The sequence below is a fragment of the Arachis ipaensis genome, chromosome B6 (assembly GCF_059453495.1).
Source record: "Arachis ipaensis isolate K30076 ecotype BB chromosome B6, ASM5945349v1, whole genome shotgun sequence".
Classification (NCBI taxonomy): Eukaryota; Viridiplantae; Streptophyta; class Magnoliopsida; order Fabales; family Fabaceae; genus Arachis; species Arachis ipaensis.
In genome coordinates, this window is record NC_142441.1 from 86,746,688 (window position 1) to 86,756,454 (window position 9,767).

At 37.2% G+C, this 9,767-nt stretch overlaps 1 non-coding gene across 1 annotated transcript; it reads right to left on the bottom strand.

The window, feature by feature from the left end:
• Positions 1–5,388: 5,388 nt before the first annotated feature.
• On the bottom strand, positions 5,389–5,496 carry LOC148561645 (small nucleolar RNA R71). Its single transcript, XR_015887855.1, has one exon. It is a non-coding gene; the product is annotated as a small nucleolar RNA R71 (small nucleolar RNA).
• Between the last annotated feature and the right edge of the window lie 4,271 nt (positions 5,497–9,767).

The following is a 9,767-nucleotide window of genomic DNA, read 5'->3' on the forward strand; positions in this document are numbered from 1 at the left end:
AAGATGCATGATAATGCATAACCGAAGAATAACTAACTGATTAACTGATGCAACCAAAATTACACATCTTTCTTTTGATTCAAAATCAAAAGAATCAAGGACATTTTGTTATATCTAACTACCAAAATAATTCTAAATGCTTATGTTGATATGCACATAATAAGGTTATTTGGTTGGAGCAAAATGCGTGCACCTTCAATAATAAATTTTCTGAATAGCTTTAAATAGATATATTAAAGTGTCATTTATTATCAAGTTTTTTAACATCAGAACAATCACCTAACAAATATATCAAACTAATAATTAACCTTTAACAAATATAAATTTTAAGGAGATTTGTAGAACGTACCTTCCTAGAACAGCGATGGCAGAGAGAGAGAGAGAGAAAGAGAGAGAGAGAGAGAAGAGGCACAAGGACGACTGAGAGAACAGAACCACAAACAAGAGAGAGCAGAGCAAAGAAGCGACGATCGCAAGGAACAAGAGAGTAGAATAATATTACACCTATTACCTCCAAGCTCCAATTGTTCAATTTGTTCAAAATAAATTAAATTGATCATAACAGGTGAAAAAGCCCTAACAGAGTAGATAAAATTGATCGGAATTTAGATTAGGGAAGAGTACAGGCTTGGGAAATTGATGAAGACGATCGTGACAATGTTGAGATACCAGAAGACAAAGGCGATGGCACCGCTAGCTAAAGATGACGATGATGGTGATGGTGCGGAAAACAATGACGACGGCATTGAGATCTCAAAGATGAAGGCGGCGGCGCAGCAAACTTAGTCGACAACGAAGACCTTGCGAGGAGAGGTGCTTCTCGTAGTGGTTACATCGGTAATTGTGTGAGAAGATAAGAGTGATATGGGTGAACTATGGTAAGGTGGGGTAGATTAATTCAGTAATTATTTTGTTTTATCTAAATTAGCAACCAATTTTGCGATTGATTAGTTTTAACAGTATTTTTTACCCGTCACTAATTCGGTTGCTAAGGATTAAATTTTCAACCAATATAGTGACCACGACTTAGTAAAATCGGTCGCTGAATATAGTTTTAGCGACTGATTTTTTCTTAGTCTTAGAAATCTTATATCGATAGCTAAATCAGTCGCCATTAGCAACTAGTTTTTTCGGTCGCTAAAATCGGTCGCTATTCTAATAATTTCTTGTAGTGTAACTGTATCTCCAATTTGAAAGAATATCGAATTGGATCAGTCAGGCCATTAGAAAAAGATAAACATGAAAATATGCATTTAGCTTTCGCCTTGGTTATCCTTCTATACATTTAAACAGCAGGGATCCTTCTATTGAACCACGATCATGTACAACTGTGATGAGCGGATAATTTATACCCTTTTTGGCATTATTTTTACATAGTTTTTAGTATGTTTTAGTTATTTTTTATTATATTTTAATTAGTTTTTATGAAAAAATAACATTTTTGGATTTTAGTATGAGTTTGTGTGTTTTTCTGTGATTTCAGATATTTTCTGGCTGAAATTGAGAGACCTGAGCAAAAATCTGATTCAGAGGCTGAGAAAGGACTGCAGAAGTTGTTGGATTCTGACCCTCCTGTACTCAAAGGAGATTTTCTGGAGCTACAGAAGCCCAATTGGCGCGCTCTCAATTGCGTTGGAAAGTAGACATCTTGGGCTTTCCAACAATGTATAATAGTCCATACTTTGCCCGAGATTTGATGACCCAAACTGGCGTTCAAACGCCCACTAATGACCCTTTTCTGGAGTAAAACGCCAGAACTGGCACTAGAACTGGAGTTAAACGCCCAAACTGGCACCCAAGATGGCGTTTAACTCCAACAATGGCCTATGCACGTAAAAGCTTCAATGCTCAGCCCAAGGACACACCAAGTGGGCCCCAGAAGTGGATTTCTGCACTATCTGCACTTAGTTACTCATTTTCTGTAAACCTAAGTTACTAGTTTAGTATAAATAGCACTTTTTACTATTGTATTCCATATATACTTGGATACTTGGAGTTTTGGAACACATCTTATCATGTTTTGGGAGGCTGTCCATTCGGCCATGCCTAGACCTTTTTCTCTTATGTATTTTCAACGGTGGAGTTTCTACACCTCACAGATTAAGGTGCGGAGCTCTGCTGTTTTTCATGAATTAATGCAAGTACTATTGTTTCTCTTTTAATTCATGCTTACTTCTTCTCCAAGATATACTGTCGTACTTAATTTAGTTAAGTTAGAATGAATGGGTGAACCATGACAATCACCCACTATCTTCGTTACTCGCTTAGTTAAGATCCGCATGCCTGACAACCACAACCGGTCTACATGATGACCAACGTAGTCATTGGACGACAGCCGGAGTATATTTCCTTGGGTCTCTGATCTACAGACTGAGTTCGGGAGATTAGAACCTTTGTGGTATAGGCTAGAACCAATTGGCAGTATTCCTGAGATCCGGAAAGTCTAAACCTTGTCTATGGTATTCCGAATAGGATCTGGGAAGGAATGACTGTGATGAGCTTTAAACTCGCGAATGTTGGGTGCAGTGACAGTGTGAAAAAGGATAGAGAGATCCTATTCCGACGCTAGTGAGAACCGACAGATGATTAGCCATGCGGTAGCTGTACCTGGTATTTTTCATCCGAGACGAGAAATCCGACAGTTGATTAGCTGTGCATAAATCGTACCTGGTATTTTTCATCCGAGAGGATCATACAGCTTGCCATGGAAGGGAGCACGCATGATTGGAAGAAGACAATAGGAAAGCAGAGGTTCAGAAGCAACAAAGCATCTCCAAACACTTATCTGAAATTCCCACCAATGAATTACATAAGTATCTCTATTTTATGTTTTATTTATTTTTTTTAATTATCAAAACCTCATAACCATTTGAATCTGCCTGACTAAGATTTACAAGATGACCATAGCTTGCTTCATGCCAACGATCTCCGTGGGATCGACCCTTACTCACGTAAGGTATTACTTGGACGACCCAGTGCACTTGCTGGTTAGTTGTGCGGAGTTGTGAAAATGTGATCACAATTTCGTGCACCAAGTTTTTGGTGCCGTTGCCGGAGATTGTTCGAGTTTGGACAACTGACGGTTCATGTTGTTGCTTAGATTGAGTAATTTTTTTTATGTTTAAGCTTTTTATTTTTATTTTCGAAAAAAAATGTGTTCTTCAGAATTTTTAAGAATGAATTCTAGAGCTTCATGAGATATGTTGAAGCTTGGCTGGCTGTTACGCCATGTCTAATCTTTTGGACCGAGGTTTCCAATTTCCATTGTAGAAAGGACATGTCTGCATTTGTTATGCTAAAGCTTGGCTGGCCGTTTGGCCATGTCTAATTCTTTTGGACCGAAGCTCTAGAATAACATCACATGAATCCTGGAATTCTTATTAAAAATTTTGAATTTCTTTAATTTCTATTTCCAAAAATTTTTTGAAAAATATAAAATAAATTAATAAAACCATAAAAACCAAAAATTTTGTGTTTCTTATTTGAGTCTAGTGTCAAATTTTAAGTTTGGTGTCAACTGCATGTTTTTAATTTTTTTTAGATTTTCAAAAATTCATGCATTGTGTTCTTCTTTGATCTTCAAGTTGTTCTTGATGATTTCCCTTGTTTGATCTTTATATTTTCTTGTTTTGTATTTTTTGTTGTTTTTCATATGCATTTTCGAATTCATAGTGTCTAAACATTAAAAATTTCTAAGTTTGGTGTCTTGCATGTGTTTCTTTTCTTAAAAATTTTCAAAAATACGTTCTTGATGTTCATCATGATCTTCAAAGTATTCTTGGTGTTCATCTTGACCTTCAAAGTGTTCTTGTATGTTCCATTTGTCTCAATCTTAAATTCTTATGTCTTGTGTCATTTTGTTGTTTTTCTCTTTCTTCATTAATTCAAAAAAAATAAAAAATAATATCTTTCCCTTATTTTTCTCATAAATTTTGAAATTTTGGGTTGACTTAGTAAAAAAATTTTAAAATTTAGTTGTTTCTTGTTAGTCAAGTCAAAATTTCAATTTAAAAATTCTATCTTTTCAAATCTTTTTCAAAAATCAAATCTTTTTCATTTTTCTTTCCTGTTTTTTCGAAAATTCTTGAAAATAAATTTTTCAAAATCTTTTTCTTAATTTTATTTCACATTTTCAAAAACTTTACTAACAATTAATGCTTTGATTAAAAAATTTCAAGTTTGTTACTTTCCTGTTAAGAAAGGTTCAATCTTTAAATTTTAGAATCATATCTTTTAGTCAAGTCATCAACTTTAATTTTAAAAATCAAATTTTTTTTAAATTTGTTTTTCAAATCTTTTTCAAAATAAATTTCAATCATATCTTTTTCAAAATTTAATTTCAAAATATTTTTCTAACTTCTTATCTTTTCAAAATTTATTTTCAAATCTTTTTCAATTAACTACTTGACTTGTTTGTTTGATTTTAAAAGTTTACTATTTCTTATCTTTTTGAAAATTACTTAACTACTTTTTCACTTCTCATTTTCAAAAATCACTAACCACTTTTTTAAAATTCTTTTTAATTAACTAATTGTTTTAAATTCTAATTTTATTTTATTTCTTTTCTTAAATTTAGAATTCTAACTTATAATTAAAATAAAAACAAAAATATTTTTCTTTTCTTTTAATTAAATTCGAATACACTTTCTCTCTCATCTCTTTCTATTTATTTATTTATTTACTAACACTTCTCTTCTACTCATAATTCGAACCCTCTCCATCTCTCTGTGTTCGAATTCTCCTTATTCTCTCTCTACCTCATTCTTCTATTCTTATACTCACATAAAGGAATCTCTATACTGTGACATAGAGGATTCCTCTTCTTTTCTATTCTCTTCTTTTTCATATGAGCAGAAACAGGGATAAAGACATTCTTGTGGAGGCTGATCCTGAACCTGAAAGGACTCTGAAGAGGAAGCTAAGAAAAGCTAAAGCACAACACTCCGGAGAGGACTTACAGAAAATTTCGAAAAAGAAGAAGACATGGCAGCCAAACCCAACAACAATGGTGGAGATACAAGGAAGATGCTTGGTGACTTTACTACACCAACTTCTGACTTCTATGGAAGAAGCATCTCAATTCCTGCAATTGGAGCAAACAACTTTGAGCTTAAACCTCAATTAGTTTCTCTAATGCAGCAGAATTACAAGTTTCATGGACTTCTATTGGAAGATCCTCATCAGTTCTTAGCTAAATTCTTGCAAATCTGTGACACTGTTAAGACCAATGGGGTTAATCCCAAGGTCTACAGACTTATGCTTTTCCCCTTTGCTGTAAGAGACAGAGCTAGGACATGGTTGGATTCACAACCTAAAGAAAGCCTAAACTCTTGGGAAAAGTTGGTCAATGCTTTCTTGGCCAAATTCCTTCCACCTCAAAAGATGAGCAAGCTTAGAGTGGAAGTCCAAACCTTCAGACAGAAGGAAGGTGAATCCCTCTACGAAGCTTGGGAAAGATACAAGCAATTGATCAGAAGATGTCCTTCTAACATGCTTTCAGAATGGAGCATCCTATGTATATTCTATGATGGTCTGTCATAATTGTCTAAGATGTCATTGGACCACTCTGCTGGTGGTTCTCTTCATCTGAAGAAAACCCCTGCAGAAGCCCAAGAACTCATTGAGATGGTTGCACATAACCAGTTCATGTACACTTCTGAAAGAAATTCTGTGAATAATGGGATAACTCAGAAGAAAAGAGTTCTTGAGATTGATACTCTGAATGCCATATTGGCTCAGAACAAAATATTGACTCAGCAAGTTAATATGATTTCTCAGAATCTGACTGGAATGCAGGCTGCATCCAGTAGTGCTAAAGAGGCTCCCTCTGAAGGAGAAGCTTATGACCCTGAGAATCTTGGAATGGAAGAGGTAAATTACAACGGGGGAATCCTAGGGAAACACTTAAAATACTTCATGGAGGAATCATCCTAATTTCTCATGGAAGGTTCAACAAAAGCCTTAACAAGGCTTCAGTAATAATAATGGTGGGAGAAATTGGTTTAGCAATAGCAAGCCTTTTCCATCATCTTCTGAGCAACAGATAGAGAATTCTAAGCAGAGCCTCTCTGACTTAGCAACCATAATCTCTGATCTATCTAAGACCACTCTCAGTTTTATGACTGAAACAAGGTCCTCCATCAGAAATTTGAAAACACAAGTGGGTCAGCTGAGTAAAAGAGTTACTGAAATCCCTCCTAGTACTCTCCCAAGCAATACAGAAGAGAATCCAAAGAGAGAGTACAAGGCCATCAATATACCTAAAGTGGCCGAACTTATAGAGGAGGAAGGGGCAGTGATTTCCAGTGAGGAAGACCTCAAGGGACGTCCACTGACCACTAAAGAGTTCCCTAATGAGGAACCAAAGGAATCTGAGGCTCATACAGAGACCATAGAGATTCCATTGAACTTACTGTTGCCATTCATGAGCTCTGATGAGTATTCTTCCTCTGAAGAGGATGAAGATATTCTTGAAGAGCAAGTTACTCAGTATCTAGGAGCAATCATGAAGCTGAATACCAAATTATTTGGTAATGAGACTTGGGATGATGAACCTTCATTGCTCATTAATGAACTGAATGCTTTGGTTTAACTGAAATTACCCCAAAAGAAACCGGATCCCGAAAAGTTCTTAATACCTTGTACCATAGGCACCATGACCTTTGAGAAGGCTCTGTGTGACCTGGGGTCAGGAATAAACCTCATGCCACTCTCTGTAATGGAGAAACTAGGGATCTTTGAGGTACAAGCTGTAAGAATCTCACAAGAGATGGCAGACAAATCATGGAAACAGGCTTATAGACTTGTAGAGGATGTCTTAGTGAATGTTGAAGGCCTGTACATCCCTGCTGATTTCATAATCCTAGATACTGGGAAGGATGAGGATGAATCCATTATCCTTGGAAGACCTTTCCTAGCCACAGCAAGAGCTGTGATTGATGTGGACAAAGGAGAGTTAGTCCTTTAATTGAATGAGGACTACCTTGTGTTTAAGGCTCAAGGATCTTCTTCTGTAACCATGGAGAGGAAGCATGAAAAGCTTCCCTCAATACAGGGTCAAACAGAGCCCCACACTCAACTTCTAAGTTTGGTGTTGGGAGGCCACCATTACTCTCTGTGTCTTAGTGAACCTCTCTAAGAGCTCACTGTCGAGCTATTGACATTAAAGAAGCGCTTATTAGGAGGCAACCCAATGTTATTTAATTATATTTATATATTTGTTTTCAATTGTCATGTTATGTTTTCTTTAGATAGATGATCATGTGAAGTCATAAAAATAGCTACAGAATTAAAGCAGAATAAAAAACAGCATCAAAAATAGCACACCCTGGAGGACAGGCTTACTGGCGTTTAAACGCCAGTAAGGATAGCAGAAAGGGCGTTTAACGCCCAGTCTGGTAGCATTCTGGGCGTTAAATGCCAAAATTGGTAGCTAGACTGGCGTTAAACGCTAGAATTGGCAGACAGACTGGTGTTTAACGCCAGAAAGGGGTGTCTGATGGGCGTTAAACGCCAGAAAAGGGCATCAGTCTGGCGTTTAACGCTAGAAAAGGTAACAGAGTTGGCGTTAAACGCCAGAAATGGCACACAGAGGGTGTTTAAACACCAGAAAGGTGCAGGGAGTAGAATTCCTTCACACCTCAGGATCTGTGGACCCCACAGGATCCCTACCTACCCCAACTCTCTTCTTCTCTCCTCTTCACACCTTTTCATAATACTCTTTCCCAAATACCCTTGACCAATCACATCAATATCTCTTCACCACTCACATCCATCCATCATAAATTGCCACCTACCTCACCATTCAAATTCAAAACATTTTCCTCCCAAACCCAACCCCCTCTTACACGAATTCCCTCTCCCTCTTACCCTATAAATACCCCTCCTTACCACCTTCAATTTCACACATCATAAACACTTAAACCCCCTTGGCTGAATCCACTACTCCCCTCTATCTCCTCCATTTCTTCTTCTTCTCCTCCTTTATTTCGTCTTTTGCCCGAGGACGAGCAAACCTTTTAAGTTTGGTGTGGAAAAATCTCTGCTTTTTTGTTTTTCCACAACCATTAATGGCACCTAAGGCCAGAGAAACCTCTAGAAAGAGGAAAGAAAAGGCAATTGCTTCCACCTCCAGGTCATGGGAGATGGAGAGATTCATCTCAAAAGTCCATCAAGACCACTTCTATGAAGTTGTGGCCAAGAAAAAGGTGATCTCCGAGGTCCCCTTCATGCTCAAAAAGAGTGAATATCCGGAGATCTGACGTGAGGTTCAAAGAAGAGATTGGAAAACTCTCACCAACCCCATCCAACAAGTCGAAATCTTAATGGTTCAAGAGTTCTATGCTAAAGCATGGATCACTAAGAACCATGATCAAAGTGTGAACCCGAACCCAAAGAATTGGCTCACAATGGTTCAGGGGAAATACTTGGATTTCAGTCCAGAAACTGTAAGGTTGGCATTCAACTTGCCAATAATGAGAGGAGATTCTCATCCTTTCACTAGAAGAGTCAACTTTGATCAAAGGTTGGACCAAGTTCTCATGGACATCTGTGTGGAAGGAGCTCAATGGAAGAGAGACTCAAGAGGCAAGCCGGTTCAATTGAGAAGGCCTGACCTCAAACCCGTGGCTAAGGGATGGTTGGAGTTCATCCAACGCTCTATCATTCCTACTAGCAACCGGTCCGAAGTAACTGTGGATCGGGCTATCATGATCCATAGTATCATGAATGGAGAAGAAGTAGAAGTTCATGAGATCATATCTCTAGACCTATACAAGGTGGCTGACAAGCCCTCCACTTTGGCAAGGTTAGCCTTTTCTCATCTTATCTGTCGCCTATGCAATTCAGCCGGAGTTGTCATAGAGGAAGACATCTTCATTGAAGAGGACAAGCCCATCACTAAGAAGAGCATGGAGCAAATAAGAGAGCCTGCTCATGGACCTCAACAAGAGCATGAGGAAATTCCTCATCAAGAAATCCCTGAGATGCCTCAAGGGATGCATTTTCCTCCACACAACTATTGGGAGCAACTCAACACCTCTTTAGGAGATTTGAGTTCTAACATGGAGTAACTAAGGATGGAGCACCAAGAGCACTCCATCATCCTCCATGAAATCAGAGAGGACCAAAAGGCCATGAGAGAGGAACAACAAAGGCAAAGAGGAGACATTGAGGAGCTAAAGCACTCCATAGGATCTTCAAGAGGAAGAACTAGCCACCGTCACTAAGGTGGACCCGTTCTTTAATTTCCATGTTCTTATTTTTCTATTTTTTGGTTTCTATGCCTTATATTTTGTCTATGTTTTTGTCTTTATTACATGATCATTAGTGTTTAGTGTCTATGTCTTAAAGCTATGAATGACTCCATGAATCTTTCACCTTTCTTAAATGAAAAATATTTTCTGAAAAAGAAAAAGAAGTACATGAATTTCGAATTCTATCTTGAAATTAGTTTAATTATTTTGATGTGGTGGCAATACTTTTTGTTTTCTGAATGAATGCTGAACAGTGCATATTTTTGATAGTGAAGTTTATGAATGTTAAAATTGTTGGCTCTTGAAAGAATAATGAAAAAAGAGAAATGTTATTGATAATCTGAAAAATCATAAAATTGATTCTTGAAGCAAGAAAAAGCAGTGAAAAACACAAAGCTTGCGAAAAAAAATATATGCAAAAAATAAAAAGAAAGAAAAAGAAAAAGCAAGCAGAAAAAGCCAGTAACCCTTTAAACTAAAAGGCAAGGGTAAAGAGGATCCAAGGCTTTGAGC